This window comes from Rhinopithecus roxellana, chromosome 20 (genome assembly GCF_007565055.1).
Source record: "Rhinopithecus roxellana isolate Shanxi Qingling chromosome 20, ASM756505v1, whole genome shotgun sequence".
NCBI lineage: Eukaryota > Metazoa > Chordata > Mammalia > Primates > Cercopithecidae > Rhinopithecus > Rhinopithecus roxellana.
This window is the reverse complement of record NC_044568.1, coordinates 76,713,448-76,731,033: the sequence shown is the minus strand read 5'-3', so window position 1 is coordinate 76,731,033 and position 17,586 is coordinate 76,713,448.

Below are 17,586 nucleotides of genomic sequence, written 5' to 3'. Positions count from 1 at the left end.
GTCTATTCACTTTACTGCCCAGAGGCATCAGTGAGTTACAATCCAGGTCACTGCCTCCAATCCTAGTGCACCACTGGGTATTTCCAAGGTACACAGTAAGCATTATCTAGCTGGTGGCTGATGAAATTTCCATGTTTGTGTTTTCCATATAAGATGCCTTACAAGGTACAATAACTTTCCAAACTGCTTTCTTGCTCCTTTCGACTACTCAAAGCATGGACTGGGTCAGAAACCAGCAGCACTGGCATCAGCCAGGTACTTATTAGACAGAAATGCAGAGTCTCGGCCCTCACCTTAGACCAATCACTTAGAATCTTTCATTTATCAGGACACCGCCCACCTACGTGATTTATGTGTGCACTAGTGTCCCAAAGGCACAACCATAGACCCCTTGATCAAATCGGCCAAGGAAAAAGTCCTCACTATAACCAAAGTGGTTAAGTGACTTCTATAAAGACACAGAGTTAACAGTGAGTGCCACTCCGCGTTTGCACGCTCGAGTCTTGCACCCCTCATTGCCTGCCCCTCACTGCCCTCCTGAGAGTCTGTTTCAGGGAGGAACTGGCTCCTCAACTTGAGCCCAAGTTCCTGCCTACATCTTCCAAATAAAGAGAAGTCAGATTGTGGCGAACAATTAGTCTTGTTATCCACAAAGGAAATAAAACCAGAGGCAGCACTTGTCTGTACACAGTGGCCAAAGCTCCCCTGAAAGACAGGCAGGAACACGGCAATTAAAAACTTGGGTCCGTATTTCAGGATCTAATTGTGTGAGATGCTTTGCATGTATCACAGCAACACAAAGACAAGCTGTATCAGCATTTCTCTGAGAACCTGCTTTTCCAAGGATTATAACGAACCCAGCATGTGGCAAAAACAAAACCGCCCTGTCCGTCACTGAAGGCCGTTCCTGGGCTTGAACTACTTCTGGATATTTACCTGCAGGGTTTGGGTAGGTAGCACTTTTTTCCATTTTATTCTTGTTTCCATTTGCAAAAGGAAAAGAATAACTCAGGGAAAATTTTAAGTGGGACGAGAAGTGGTGTGAGTGATTTTGAGTTTTACTGCTGCTTGGTAATCATTCCCAGGATTTTCAGGGTTTATGGTGGTTCAGGTCAACAATCCACTTGCAGCTTCAAAGTGAACAGGGGAAAGGAAACCGCCACTTACGAAACACACCAGCAATAGGTCCCACGCTTCATTTTAATGCATGTAATATTCAATCTCCCCAGTAATGTCTCCTTTTTGCAGGTGAGAAAACTGAGTATCAGAGAGGATGAGCCATTTTTCCCAAGGTCGTATGACTAATGGGCTAGAATACCAGCCCAGGTCATAAAGCCCAATCTTTGTCCTGTATACCACACTGCCTTGTGCTTCTGTAGCACTTATCAACTCTTGGTACAGTTAACTGCTACCTGTGTGTTCAGCAAGTGTCAATGTAAGAAAAACAAGAAATGATCCTTGTCTCCTTGCCCAGTTGCAATATGTACCATTGGTTGAATGTCTACTGGGTGTCAAGCCCTGAAAGGACCTTTGCATACAGTCTCATAAATCCAGGGATAGTAAGTCGCTACATATATGTGCCACCTCTCCTCCCTCATCCATGGCAGACAGCCATAATGAATTTAATTACCCCCTTCCTCTGTTCCCAGACACAGCCTCAGAATCTTTCTCAACACCATGTTGGGAAGCCCCTGACTAATAAAGCAGAGTTAGTGTAAGAGGTTTAACGGAATGTGCTGGAGCCAGCTCACAGCTGCACAGAAAAGTAGATGGCACCTGTCTCTTCCCAAATCTACTCAGTGAAGTGATATAGACTGCTTGGAATCCACCAAGAAAGGAGTGTGTATACCTTGGAAATTGACAAACACTACACAACAGGGCTTTTGTTTCAAAGAGCTGATTAAACAGCCCACTACCAACTCTATGCCTCTTCTGATCTAAACCTCACTTTTTACAACAACCCAGAAGATAAGTAGTAAAATCAGCCTCCATTTTATAAATTAGGAAAATGAGGCTCAAACAAGTGAAGAGGGTTGGCCAAGTCAGACAACAAGCCAGGACAGAGCTATAATACTATAAACTCCATCATGCATTGGCTGCACAGAGCAAGAGAGGGCGGACATGGGAAAGAAGAACAAGCAAAGCCCTCTGTAAATACGAGAGATTATTATTCCTACTGCTGCCATCATTGCTGGGCAGACAGAACTAATGAACCTGGACTTCTGGAGTTCTGCCAGCTCCAGGGCCAGTCATTTCAGAGCTGCCCAGGGTGGAGTTCCCAAGCCTGATCTCCTTCCTTATCATTAGCCAACACCCCTTATTAGCCTAAATTCTTAAAGGCCCCAAACACTATCTACAATCTCAATCTGCCCAGGAAAACCATAACAGAATTTCCTCAGTGGCAGCAGCATCTGTTTACTTGGAGCTCAGAAGTTTGTTTGGGGTTGGGTTGTTTTGTTTGTTTGCTTGCTGAGTTTAGCAACCAATCCTATAAAATGTGGCTACTACATATCTATATCACATTCTTTCTTTCCACAAACACTTATGAATGCCTCCTAATAAACCCAGAAATACCCTGTGAGACCCAATTCCTAGCAAGTGTGATAGGATGGTGATAGGGGACAGGTCAAAGAAAGTCAAATAATAATAATAAAGTCAAATAATAATAGTAATAGTTAACACTTATTGGACACCTATTATGTGCCAAGTACTATTTCACACACTCTCATTATCTCATTTAATCTTCAATGCTGTGAGGTAAATATTATCATCATCCCATTTTTTAAAAGGAAACCGATGCACAGAGAAGCGAAGCAACCTGCTCAAGAACACACAGCAAGCAAGAGGCAGAGGAGGATGCAAACCTAGACAGGCAGCTGGATTCAGGGTTTATACTCTTAACTGCTTGACAAAGGAGACTTTGCCTGAACTGGGTTTCGAGGGATGGGTAGGAGTGATTGAGAAAGCGAACATGGAGGACTTTCAAGCTCAAAGGCAAAAACGTTCACGTCTGTTTTGAAGGCACTCCTGGTAGTTTGAATGGAGGAGAAAATGTGTGTAAAATGCTTAGCTGGCCCATAGTAAACATGCTACTCACAGTTCTTGCTTGGTGTGGATGGACCAGAGAATATTTCTGATGCAAGGCAAGAGGAGAAGCAGAGGGCTGAGTGTGGAAGATGCCCAGGCTATATTATGGATTTGGAATCCAACCCTAGGACAGCAGCTTTCATATAACTCTGAGTCACAAAGGGTGGAAGAGCAAGTTAGCAGAGCTCAAAGCAGCCCACCCCAGAGTGAAATTTTTGTAAATATCAGGTTTTCATGAAAAAGTCAGGCAAATACTGCTGTTTCCTTCATAAGATATTTGCATTTGTTGTAATATAAATACGATTATTTAAAATTTCTACCACTGGCTGGGCACAGTGGCTCACACCTGCAATCCCATTACTTTGGGAGGTAGAGGCAGGTGGATCACTTGAGGCCAGGAGTTTGAGACCAGCCTGGCCAACATGTTGAAACCCCTTCTCTACTTTAAATACAAAAAAATTATCCAGGCCAGGTAGCTCACGCCTGTAATCCCAGCTATTTGGGGGACTGAGGCACAAGAATCACTTGAACCTGGGAGGCAGAGGTTGCAGTGAGCCGAGATCGCGCCACCGCACTCCAGCCTAGGCAACATAGTGAGACCCTATCTCAGAAAAAATAATAATAATTAAAAAGTAAATTTTCTACCATCGAGGAAAACTGACAACACAAAAAGATGCATCTCCTTTTCCCCCTGTCCGGGGACTCCAAACTCAGCATTATTGACATTGGAGTAATTCTTCTTTGTGGTGGGCTGTCCTGTGCATTGTAAAATGTTTAGCAGCATCCCAGCCAGCAGCAAACACCACTCTCATCCTAGCTGCGACAACTAAAACTGTTTCCAAACACTGCCCAATGTCCCCTGGGGGGCAACATCACCTCAGGTTGAGAACCTCTAATCTAGTCTCGGACTGCGGTATCCTGCTATGTGACCCCAACTGAGAAGCACACTTGTCTGACTGAAGGATTTTGATACAGACAGAAGGTAAAAACTACTTAACGGCGAATGTGCTATAATATTGATACTATGGTCTTTCTCATTCTGTCAATGAGTAAACAGAAGCTCAGACAAGGGAAGTGAGTCTCCCCCAAGTCACACAGCCATAAGCGGGTTTGTACCTCATGTCTTTCGGACTCCGAAACCTAACTCCATCCATTGTACCACACGACTACACTCAACTCCATCGAGGGCAACCAAAGGCCTCAATTTGCTTGATCCAGCTGAGCAAGGAAGAGAAGACGCCTGCCTCCCATCCCTCCCCATCATCCACCTTGGTCGCAGGGCAGGACACTCTTGACACCTTAACTGCTATCTCTTCTGGACGACTGCACTTGGTGGCTGAGGCCATGTAGTGACCTCTCCTGTACCATGATGACTTCCAGGATACAAGGGAAAACCTAAATTGCAGGGTTGAGCTTCAGAGACCAACCAACAGCAAGCTCATAGCAAAGCAGCAGGATCACCCCATTTTAAAACAAAACACACCACTGCTAGAACCGAAAAATATGCAGCGCATTTTGCCTCCTCTTTTCCATAGTAAGATTTAAATTATCCATAGTGGCACCCAGGAAACTATTGCTCTATAGGAATATCTCTTAAAGGACACCATCCCCACCCCATTTTATAGGGCATGAGACTTAAGATCCATAAACGGTATGCTTTCCATTTCACCAGCCTCATTTTTGGGCTCCTCTTGGTGACCCTCACAGACCCTGACCATATCCTCTTACCACTGTTGGAAAAGAAAGAAGCCATTACCCAGAGTTCCACATAAGTCCCAGGACATGCTCTGATTGGACCAACTGGTGCCACATGCTCCCCCTGAACCAATCACTGCAGTCAGGGAATGGACCATGCTGATTGGACAGGCCTAAGTCACATGTCTACTCCCGGAGCTGGGAACGGCTCAACCAGAACCAGAGCACATGACGTGAGAATAGAGGAAAGATGGCTCCCCAAGGAAATGTGGAATACTGTTATAGAAAGCAAAGGGAATGGATGCCAAGTGTCAGTCTGCAAAAATCCTAATTCTAGCAGACATTTATCCACTACCCAACAGGCAAGAGCTCAAAGCAATATGCGAACTCTGTGACCTCCACTGCACCCTAGGGAGATCGGTCTGTTTTATTCCCCATCTGACAGTCAACAAAGACCACCAGAGCCACACCTGCCATTGAGCAAGTTAGGATTCTGGACTCATTGCCACGAGGGAGAGCACACACCGTGGGGAGTCATGGGGCATCTCAGGAAAGGGGTGTTGGAAAGGCTTCTTTGGGCTCGTGTTAGGTGATTTTAGGAAGAGTTTAAGGAAGCAGGGCTTTGTTCTGGATTGGATACTGTCATGAAGTGAGAGTAATTCTATTTTGATAAATCTCCTTTAGAGGGTGAGGAATGAGGCACAGCTAAAGCTGTAATTGGTAAAGAAACAGAGGTTACTCCCGTTAGCCAAGATCAGGGATCGTTCGGTCATTTTTGTGGTTTAGACAATGCTGATGTTTGACTTGTGTGTGGACATGATTACAAAGTGATCTTGTTTTCATCTTGACCTGTCATGTTACAGAGGGGCCTTTTCTGATGTTGGCGTTCTGCGAAATTGTTTATGCTCAACACAACACCAGGGTCTACCTGTGAGTGCCAAACCAGCTCCTAGCAACTCCAAGCCCTTGTGGATAGTACCAGGCCAGCTCCTGGATGTAAGGGGCTGCTTTTCGCTTTCTTGGAACTGAGACAAGACGGGTCTAACAACTACCTAAAGTCACAAAGCAAGTGGTGGAGCTAGAATACAAGCCTCAGCAGGCCCATTCTAGAGTGTGATTTAAACCACTGTATCACCCTGTCTCTCTTCCTTCACAATGCAGGACCCCAAACGCTATGAAGGAAGGGGAAAACATACATTTCCTGGACATCTACTCTTGCCAGGCACTGAAATAGGTCCTTTGACTCCTTAAAGTCATCCACCCTCGTATTCGTTTCCTAAAGATGCCATAACAAAGTACCACCTGGGTGTCTTAAAACAACAGGAATTTACTCTCACAGTTCTGGAGGCGAGAAGCCCTAAATCAGGTGACAGCAGAGCCATACTCCCTCTGAAGCCTCCAGGAGAGGTGTCTTCTTTTTATTTTATTTATTTTATTTTATTCGATTTGATTAAGTTCCGGGGTATATGTGCAGGATGTGCAGGTTTGTGACGTAAGTAAACGTGTGCCATGTGGTCTGTTGCACCTTTCAACCCATCACCTACGTATTAAGCTCGGTATGCATTAGCTATTTTTTTCTGATGCTCTTCCCTGCCTCCCCACCGGACAGGCCCCAGCGTGTGTTGTTCCCCTCCCTGTGTCCATGTGTTCTCATTGTTCAGCTCCCACTTATAAGTGAGAGCATGCAGTGTTTGGTTTTCTGTTCCTGCGTTAGTTTGCTGGGGATAATGGCTTTCAGCCTCATCCATGTTCCTGAAAGGGACACGATCTCGTTCTTTCATGGCTGCATAGTATTGCATGGTGTATATGTACCACATTTTCTTTATCCAGTCTATCATTCATGGGTATTTGGGTTGATTCTGTGTCAGGAGAGAAGTCTTCTTATCTCTTCCAGCTTCTGGTAGCCCCAGGTATTCTCTGGCTTGTGGAAGCATCACTCCAATCTCTTCCTCCATTCTATATGGCTGCCTCCCTCCATGTGTCTGTGTCTCTTCTCCTTCTGTCAGGGCACCAGTCATACTGGAGCAGGCCCACCCTACTCCAGTATAATTTCATCTTAATTACATCTGCAAAACCCCTGTTTCCAAACAAAGTCACATTCACAGGCCCCAAGGGTTAAAACTTAAATATGTCTTCTTAGAGGAAAAAAAAAGTTCAACCTGTAACAACCCTTAAATAGTGCTCTCCATTTTAACAGAATTAGGCATTAAGTCTCAGAGAGGTTTAGTAACTCACGCAAAGTCACACAGCTAGAACATAGCAGAGTCAGAATTCAAGCCCCAAGGCCTTGACTCCTTGCCCAGTGTTTCAAAATCTCAGAAAACTACACCCCTGGCAGTCAAATGGAGCAGGGACAGAAGGCTCAGATGCACCACCTTCCAACAGCCAAAAAGACTGTTTTGTTTTCATTTGTTTCTTAGAGTTTTCCTGCAGGAGAACAGTGCTGTCCCGGAAGGAAATGAGCCGGCACAGACACGCCCCAGTGCAGGAGACTCACCAGCGCAGCCACCAAGCTGTCCTGGAAGGAAGCCAGCTCGGCAACCTGACATTGACAAACCGCTCGCCAGTGTTTCCAAAGATTCCCAGAGCTCGTGTTTTCCACTTACACGATTCAATTAGGAATCCCAAAACGTGTAAATCTTGGCATTCTATGGCTCCATTAAAGAAACAAAGTATTAAATGCAGACACATCTCCTTAAATGTTGGTGAGTTTGCTTCCATTGGCTCTAAAGATAACTGCTGTTCTTTTCTAACGATTACTCTGAGGATGACAGATGCTGTGGTCCCAGATGTCTCCAGAAAGGGCCATTGTGTTGGGTGTGGGGGAGTCACAGGGATTCCAGGGAGAGGACATGGAGAACCAGCATAATTATGATTATGATTATGATTATTATAATGACTTTCTTTTCTGTTGCTCCCTTTTGTTCATATTCCTCCTTAGCTCATCACCTCCCTTCTCCCACCCTGTTCACAGCTACTGAGGGCAAATCATGCAAAACCCCGGCTTCCTCTTGTGGCTCTCCTGCCTGCAGAGATGGATCCCAAAGGCCTGTCCCATCAAGAGCTTATTCTTCACGACATAGATGTTGTTGTGATCAGGAACAAACCAGTTAGCCTCTTGGAGCTTCCATTTCCCTGTCTTCAGGTCACCTACCTTATGGTGCTAAATGAGATCATTCATGTAAAGAGCTCCACGTGGAACCTGGCACACAACCAGCCTTCACTTCAACTGACCAAATGCTGAAGCACGGGACTACTCTTGCCAAGAAGCCAACACAAACCATGTAATCAATCTCCATACTTTCCAAGGTCCTCTCAGCCAGCCCACCATCCAAGTCCATTTAATCTCCTGCCTATAAAGAGATGACCCTCCAAGGTAGATGAGATTGAGCAAGATACACTGTCCCTGCTAGACCCAGTAACCTTTCTAAAGGGATGGACAGGGTGGCTATAGAATATTTCATCACTGCAGAAAGTCTACTGGACAGCACAGGATTACTGTGAGGAATAGTAAATGAACTGATGAATATAATGTGCCTAGCACCACCCCTGAAGGATAGAAAGTGCTCAATACAATGAGGCCGTTATGCCACTTAATCCTCTGCAAGGTGGGGGCTTTGCTCCCATTTCACAGATGAGAAAGCCGAGGTTAAGAAGAATGAAAATAACATATTCGAACTCTGATACCAGTAACTAGGAAAGTCAGAATTTAAGCCCTGATCTGTATGACTCAAAAAATGGGTGCGTTTTTCATGAGATAAGCAATCTTCATGCAATGGGAAGAGAGACTGGCAATAGAGGAAGTAGTGATGCAAAATGAAATAAAAATAAAAATAGGCTGGACACGGTGGCTCACGCCTGTAATCCCAACACTTTGGGAGGCCAAGGCGGGCAGATCATGAGGTCAAGAGATTGAGACCATCCTGGCCAACATGGTGAAACCTCGTCTCTACTAAAAATATGAAAATTAACTGGGCGTGGTGGTACACACCTGTAGTCCCAGCTACTCGGGAGGCTGAGGCAGGAGAATTGCTGGAACCCAGGAGGTGGAGGTTGCAGTGAGCCAAGATCACGCCACTGCACTCCAGCCTAGCGACAGATCAAGACTCTGTCTCAAAAATAAAAAAGTAAATAAATAAAATAAAAAATGAAAATGAAAAAGCTACAATGGTATCACCAAAAGCAAAGAGAGTTCAGTCCATATGCAGTCTCAGGGAAAACAAACTCAAACCCACCGCTCCTCCCTTGAAGACATTTGGCCTCACTTACAGGACGGTGAGAAGGTTTCAATCCTGCTTTAAACCTCAGTTTCCTCTTCTGTAAAGTAGGTTGCTTTGAGGATAAACTGAGACAATGTATTTTCAAGCACAGAGTAGGTACTCAAAAAATTGTTTTTAAAAAATATCTGAATAATGACTACGCTAAGTACAACCTTTGGGTCTGGGCCTATCCAAGAGTGCTCACCTATCTTTCTGGCTTTCTGCAAGAATCAGAAATTTGTTGAATCCACACTCTCCAGGAAGCAGAAAAGCTCATTGCCTCTTGCAGAGGACGTAATAGCTGAAGTGTGGCCTTTTAATTTGTTAATCTTTGCAAAACAGGGTTCCAGAGCTTTGCAAAGATGCGGAACCATCGGAGCTCTATACAGAAACAATCAATTCCTTGATTAAAATCTGACAGCTTAATTAATTAGTACTTAATAGCTCAACCTTAATTATACCCTACATCGTTATTTGATAATATTCATAAATTTCCCATGTGGCTGTGCACACATGTCTTTTATCAACTGATTACAAATGCCCGAACTTGACCTCCATACTCAGGAAAATGTCTCGATGTCAAGAACATGAAAGACTTCATTAACACTAATGGCGACCTCACCAAAGCCTACTCCTAGGTAAGAATTCTCTGATTTAAAGGTTCTTTGAGGTCCACCAGAGAAAAGTGATAATTTGTGCACTAAGTTTGCTGTATAGTTTATTTCCTTCAAAGCTCATTTTTGGAAATTTTATAAAGTATTAAATAATATCCCTGGATCTTACTTTCACCTGAAAAAGACACTCACAGACTCTATTTTTTTTAACACACAGAGTTAGTTTCCAAACTAGGTGAGAATCACTGAAATTCTTTGGATGTGATGGGAGAGTTACGGGGACCCCATATGATGATGATTAATACGGCTTTGAAGCCCAAAAGCCCTGGCTTGAGGCCAGGCATGGTGGCTCACACCGGTAATCCCAGCACTTTGGGAAGCCAAGGTAGGTGGATCACTTGAGGTCAGGAGTTCGAGACCAGCCTGGCCAAGATGGCAAAACCCCATCTCTACTAAAAACACAAAAATTAGCTGGGTGTGATGGTGCACACCTGTAGTCGCAGCTACTCGGGAGGCTGAGGCAGGAGACTCACCTGAACCAGGGAGGCAGAGGTTACAGTGAGCAGACATCACGCCACTGCACTCCAACCTGGGAGACAAAGCAAGACTTTGTAAAAAAAAAAAAAAAAAAAAAAAGAAAGAAAGAAAAGAAAAGAAAAAGAAAAAAACCCCACCTAAACTTGAATCTCTGTATTTCTGAGCTTTGTGATCTTGATTGAGTTTCTTCCCCTCTCTGAGCCTGTTTCTTCATTTGGAAAGTTGAAGTAATAATTCCTAGCCCTCAGAATGTTGATGCTACATTCAAATGGACAGGAAAGTGCCTGGCATGTACTAGATGCTCAATAAATGTTACACGTTACCCCATTAGCTGTGGCAGAGTGTAGGCCATTCTGCTTTGTCCAATTGCCCATGGAGACCACTCACCTGGAGGAGAGGGGATCACACCTCTGCATGTGGGAGCTCTGGAGAATGAGGTGAGGGGAGAGCTATCAGAGAGGATAAGAAGATTATATTCTGCCAAATAAACCAGTTCTTCTGTGAATGTGTCTTTTGGGCTTGGTGGGGGCAGGGAGGGGGATAGCAAGGGAGGGCACAAAACCTTCCCAGAAGTCTCCAGAATTACTTTAGGAGCTGCAGCCCTACCTAGAGGGAAGAGCCCCCCACTTGAGTTGGGGTGCGCAGCCTCTAGGCATGGCTCTGTGTTGGGTGGCAATAAGCAAGTCCCTCAACTCCTGGAAAATTAATCTTCTTCTTTGTTAAAGACATTTAGTTCGATTTTTCCAAACACCTGCTGCAACTACAGAATCACCTGGGACATTTATTTAAGTGGATATTTAACATCCAGCGACAATCCCCCCGCACACACGTCCCAAATAATGACTATTTCCATATAGCAAATTTTTTTAGATACTCATTTCCGGGCCTCGATTGATTCAGTGGGTCTGAAGTGATTTCCAAGAATTATTCTTTAAATTTCCCAAGGAATTCTGATGGGGAATTTAAACCAGGTTTGGGGAACTAACAGGATTGCATTGGTTTCCAGTTTCCGCATCCACCGGGTAAACTAGAACTCGTTGCCGCCTTGGCACACCAGTGACACCTGGTGGCTTGGAGGAGTAACTCTAGCTTGTCCCAGCACATGATTTCAAATCCTCCATTGCATAGCTCCCTGCAGTTGTGGGACACGATGAGGTTTTCCACTCTTCCCAAAATCTAGATAACATGATTCTCTGTCTCAGCATCCATAATAGACACAGGATCTCAGCTCCAGAGTCCATCTTTCAAACTACTCATTTGAGAGATGTCCATCTTGGACCACCACCATATTTTTCTGGCCTCCAAGTTCTGATGGCACCTGCAACTAGAAACCTCACAAGACATCGCCATTTCAGGAGTCACACAGACATGAGGTGACCACTCAGATACCTGAACTGGACTGTGTCCTAAGAGAAGAGACACATGACCTTTCCCTCCTTTCCCTCAGCTCATAGAATTTACAAAGTGGGATAAGACAAGCTGAGATGCTGAAAAAGGCATAAATTGATGTACTCGCAATCTCCCATTCCCTAGAATCTGTGACCAGACAACTTTTTTTTTTTTAATGTATTTCCAACTAATGTTAACATTTTTTTTATTATTATACTTTAAGTTCTAGGGTACATGTGCATATCGTGCAGGTTTGTTACATATGTATACTTGTGCCATGTTGGTGTGCTGCACCCATCAACTCGTCAGCACCCATCAATACGTCATTTATATCAGGTATAACTCCCAATGCAATCCCTCCCCCCTCCCCCCTCCCCATGATAGGCCCCGATGTGTGATGTTCCCCTTCCCGAGTCCAAGTGATCTCATTGTTCAGTTCCCACCTATGAGTGAGAACATGCAGTGTTTGGTTTTCTGTTCTTGTGATAGTTTGCTAAGAATGATGGTTTCCAGCTGCATCCATGTCCCTACAAAGGACGCAAACTCATCCTTTTTTATGGCTGCATAATATTCCATGGTGTATATGTGCCACATTTTCTTAATCCAGTCTGTCACAGATGGACATTTGGGTTGATTCCAAGTCTTTGCTATTGTGAATAGTGCCGCGATAAACATACATGTGCATGTGTCTTTATAGTAGCATGATTTATAATCCTTTGGGTATATACCCAGTAGTGGGATGGCTGGGTCATATGGTACATCTAGTTCTAGATTCTTGAGGAATCGCCATACTGTTTTCCATAACGGTTGAACTAGTTTACAATGCCACCAACAGTGTAAAAGTGTTCCTATTTCTCCACATCCTCTCCAGCACCTGTTGTTTCCTGACTTTTGAATGATTGCCATTCTAACTGGTGTGAGATGGTATCTCACTGTGGTTTTGATTTGCATTTCTCTGATGGCCAGTGATGATGAGTATTTTTTCATGTGTCTGTTGGCTGTACGAGTGTCTTCTTTTGAGAAATGTCTGTTCATATCCTTTGCCCACTTTTGGATGGGGTTGTTTGTTTTTTTCTTGTATATTTGTTTGAGTTCTTTGTAGATTCTGGATGTTAGCCCTTAATTGCTTCAAAGAGAATAAAATACCTAGGAATCCAACTTACAAGGGATGTCAAGGACCTCTTCAAGGAGAACTACAAACCACTGCTCAGTGAAATAAAAGAGGACACTAACAAATGGAAGAACATACCATGCTCATGGATAGGAAGAATCAATATCGTGAAAATGGCCATACTGCCCAAGGTTATTTATAGATTCAATGCCATCCCCATCAAGCTACCAATGAGTTTCTTCACAGAATTGGAAAAAACGGCTTTAAAGTTCATATGGAACCTAAAAAGACCCCGCATTGCCAAGACAATCCTAAGTCATAAGAACAAAGCTGGAGGCATCACGCTACCTGACTTCAAACTATACTACAAGGCTACAGTAACCAAAACAGCATGGTACTGGTACCAAAACAGAGATATAGACCAATGGAACAGAACAGAGTCCTCAGAAATAATACCACACATCTACAGCCATCTGATCTTTGACAAACCTGAGAGAAACAAGAAATGGGGAAAGGATTCCCTATTTAATAAATGGTGCTGGGAAAATTGGCTAGACATTAAGTAGAAAGCTGAAACTGGATCCTTTCCTTACTCCTTATACGAAAATTAATTCAAGATGGATTAGAGACTTAAATGTTAGACCTCATACCATAAAAACCCTAGAAGAAAACCTAGGTAGTACCATTCAGGACATAGGCATGGGCAAGGACTTCATGTCTAAAGCACCAAAAGCAACGGCAGCAAAAGCCAAAATTGACAAATGGGATCTCATTAAACTAAAGAGCTTCTGCACAGCAAAAGAAACTACCATCAGAGTGAACAGGCAACCTACAGAATGGGAGAAAATTTTTGCAATCTACTCATCTGACCAGACAACTCTTTACATTCTTATTGGTCACCCCAAGATTAATCAATCATATTAATAATTGAAATTACAGAAAATCTATCCAACACAATGGACATTTCCAGAAATTAGATTGTCCCTCATTAGTGGGGGATTTTCTTTCTTCTCCATATTATTTCCCAGTAATATTAAAAAACATTTTTACTGGATTTTTTCCATCATTTTCCCAGCATGGACCTAATAGCAACCAAGAAGTACTTTAAAAATCCCATTATCTTTATCGAATGGAAATTCTCACAATATCACAATTGCCAGAGGTCTTTTTTATTCTGGTGTTAACCTTGGAGAACTTTTAGATGTTCTTTGGGGCATGCACAGAGGACTGAGGAAATCTTTCATTTCTACATCCTTGGAGAGTTCAGCACACTTGGCTACGTATGAAACTGTTCACTCCTAATTTGTTTCTCTGGGTGAATATTGATTTGACTTCTGTTGTATATCACCAATGCACACCAATCTCCAGAATCATGGGGCACTGAGGGTTTCTGTTTAATATTCAACTTGGAGCCACTCAAGCACTGACACAATTTTTTTTTTTTTTAAGTTGCTCCACCTGTTGTTCTCCCAGATGGATAAGGTAAGAATGTCGTGTATAAAACAAAGTAATTGCTGTGGCTGTTAAACAATTCAGGACCACTTCTCCTGAGCTCTGCTGGGTATTTACAAAGTCCCACAAATGCCAAGCTTGAAGAAGCTTAAAAGGGGAGCTGCTCATTTGGAACTGAGTAAATCCAGTGATCTCTCTGGTTATGTAGCAAACCTGTCTAGGTCTGCGTGTCCGATATATTTGCGCTTTTGTACTGGTTAAGTCCACACTTGGGGACATCTGGCATTCCCCCTATTTATGAGACAGACATCTATGCTGCGTGTTGGAGAGGAAATATATAGTTCTGAGCAGTATTTCTGGTGCCTGGACATTTGAAGTTCCTTGATGTAAATGGAAGTCTTTAAGTGAGAGAATCATCAGGGGAATTCTATTTTTAAAATCCCAAAGTGTTTAAAAATAAAGTAAGATTTTTAAGGACAAATCAGTTTGTTTTGAGGGTGGAGGGAATCATCTGGATATTTGCTTTTCCCCTCTTTTTTTTTTTTTTCCTTCTCAGAGACAGAGTCTGGTTCTGTCACCCAGACTGCAGTGCAGTAATGCAATCATAGCCCACTGGCAGCTTCAAACTTCCAGGCTCAAGTGATTCTCCTGACTCAGCCTCCTGAGTAGCTGGGACTACAGGCACATGCCACCATACCCAGTTAATTTCTTTTTAATTATTTTTTGTAGATCAGGCGCAGTGGCTCATATCTGTAATCCCAGCACTTTGGGAGGCTGAGGCGGGTGGATCATTTGAGGTCAGGAGTTCGAGACCACCCTGGCCAACATGGTTAGACCTGTCTCTACTAAAAATACAAAGATTAGCTGGGTATGGTGGCGCATGCATGTAATCCCAGTACTCAGGAGGCTGAGGCAGGAGAATCGTTTGAACCCAGGGGACGAAGGATGCAGTGAGTCAAGATCACACCACTGCACTCCAGCCTAGGAACAGAGTGAGACTCTCTCTCAAAAAAAAAAATTATTTATTTATTTATTTATTGTAGAGACAAGGTCTCACTATGTTGCCCAGGCTGGTCTCAAACTCCTGGCCTCAAGCGATCCTTCCACCTCAGCCTCCCAAATTTCTTGGTTACAGGTGTGAGCCATCATGCCCAACCCTCTCCTCCTTCCTGCTAATCCTCCCTCATTTATGATGATGGTTGGGTGGTTAGGTGTTGGGAGGGATTTAAGAAAGATGTCTCAATAAGCAGAAGGCATTCCCTATCCCCCTGGTGCTACTGGGCAGCATTGTGAGGACAGTAAGTTTACTAAGATTCTCCAAACCAGATGGAATTCTTACGTTGTTACATCACCCAAGGGTCCCAAGGAGGCTTCAGCTATTGAGGCGGATGCAGAGAATCCCAGGGCCAGTAGCAGCCTTCAGGACTGTGTGCATTTGTAAAGTGGAACAAACCAGATGTTGACGGTACACAACACTGCACAGGCAAGAAGCAGGCAATAAGACAGGTGTCAGGAATCGGACAGGATGCAGGAGATGCAGAGGATCTGGGAACTCTCCTTTTCTGATCAGGGGAAGCAGGAAGAGGCTTCAGTGCTAAGCCAGACCTCCCTGATGAGACTGTTTAGCCAGGCTCTTCACACAAGAAGGCTCAAGTTGGGGCAGAGTAATCAATCATCCTACCTTGCCAGGGACAGAGTGATATCCCGAGATGCAGGGCTTTCTGTTTTAAAATCAGGAAAGCTCCCATAAAACTAGAATGAGTTGGGAGGCCAAGGCAGGTGGATCACCTGGGGTCAGGAGTTCAAGACCAGCCTGGCCAATGTGGTGAAACCCCGCCTCTACTAAAAATACAGAAAATTAGCTGGAAATGGTGGTGGGTGCCTGTAATTGTAATCCCAGCTACTCGGGAGGCTGAGGCAGAAGAATTGCTTGAACCTGGGAGGCGGAAGTTGCAGTGAGCTAAGATCACTCCATTGCACTCCAGCCTGGGCAACAAAAGCAAAACTCCATCTCAAACAAACAAACAAACTAGGGTGCATTGTTCACCCTAGGTTGGAGAGACCGTTTGATGTAGTTTCTAAAGCATGAACATTAAAGTAAGACAGGCCTGGGTTTGAATCCCAGCTGTGCTTGCTAAATAACCTTGGGCAGGCAGCATCACCTCCCCTCTTCTGTAAGATGGAAATGGTCATGTTTGCCCACCTCACAGGCATGTAAGATAGTCATGTAGTAAAGTAACATTTAATAATGCAAGCAAAGTGTGTAGCATAGTGTCTGGCATAGAGGAGGCCATCGGTATGTTTTATTCTCATCATTCTGAAGAAACGAGTTACCAGTATGCATTCTGAATGCCTCCCAAGCAAGAAAGGAAAGAACAAGCCTGGATGTGGGTATCCAGGAAAATGAGAGACGGTGAAACCAAAGACCATGAATTAATGACTAGGGCAGATGAGAAGGTCAGAGAGACCAATGTAGAGATGAGGCTAGGATAGATAGTGGTTGGGAGGAACTGGGGAAAGAGGTAGGACTAATCTCTCACACTCTGTGCTATGTCCTTGAAGTCTCAGGGGTTCGACAGAGTGGGGACTCCCCATTGAAGGAAGAAGGAAGACTCGGATTCTGGCTGAAGGAAATGGACCACCCTGGACGCCTACACCTTTGGTAGATCACCCAGTATCCCAGCCCTTTCTCACCCTCCTCTTTGACCATTCTGAGGAATATTCTCTTGGGGCCTGATGACGGATTCCCAAGAAACTGACATTCTAGCAGAGTTTTCTGCGTTCAAAAGAAAAAATCAGGCTAGGAGGAGGGGAAAAGCTGGAAAAACAGTTTGAAGCAAGTGCAGAAGAGTTCTTTTAAACATAACAATACCCCAGTCTTTCGGTTCAAATTTGTCCCTCAAAATTCATGTGTTGGATGCTTCATCCCCAATGCCACAGTATTGGAAAGTGGGACCTAATAAAAGGGGATTAAGTCTCAAAAGCTTTGCCCTCATGAAGGGATTAAGGTTGTTATTGGGAGAGAAGTTGAATTATCTTGAGAGTGAATTTTTACAAAAGTGAGTTTAGCTCCTTCTTGTTCACTTACTCTTGCCCTCTGCTGCCCTTCAACCTTCCACCATGGGACAACATAGCACAAAGGCTCTTGCCAGATACTAGTGCCACGCTCTTGGACTTCCCAGCCTTCAAAGCCATTAGCCAGATATAATTCTATTGTTTATAAATTACCCAGTCTGTGGTATTCTGTTATAGCAACACAAAATAGACTAAGAAATCAGTTATAACAGAAATAAAACCAATGCTATTAAGTTATTAGTAGGTACAGTGCTCTCCCCTTCCATTCTCACTCCCTTTTGGCCTTTTAAAGAGAAAAAAATTGTTTCTTACTGCATCAGTTCTTAGGTTCCCCTTTATGTGTGTGTTAAAAGGGCAAAGTAGAAAG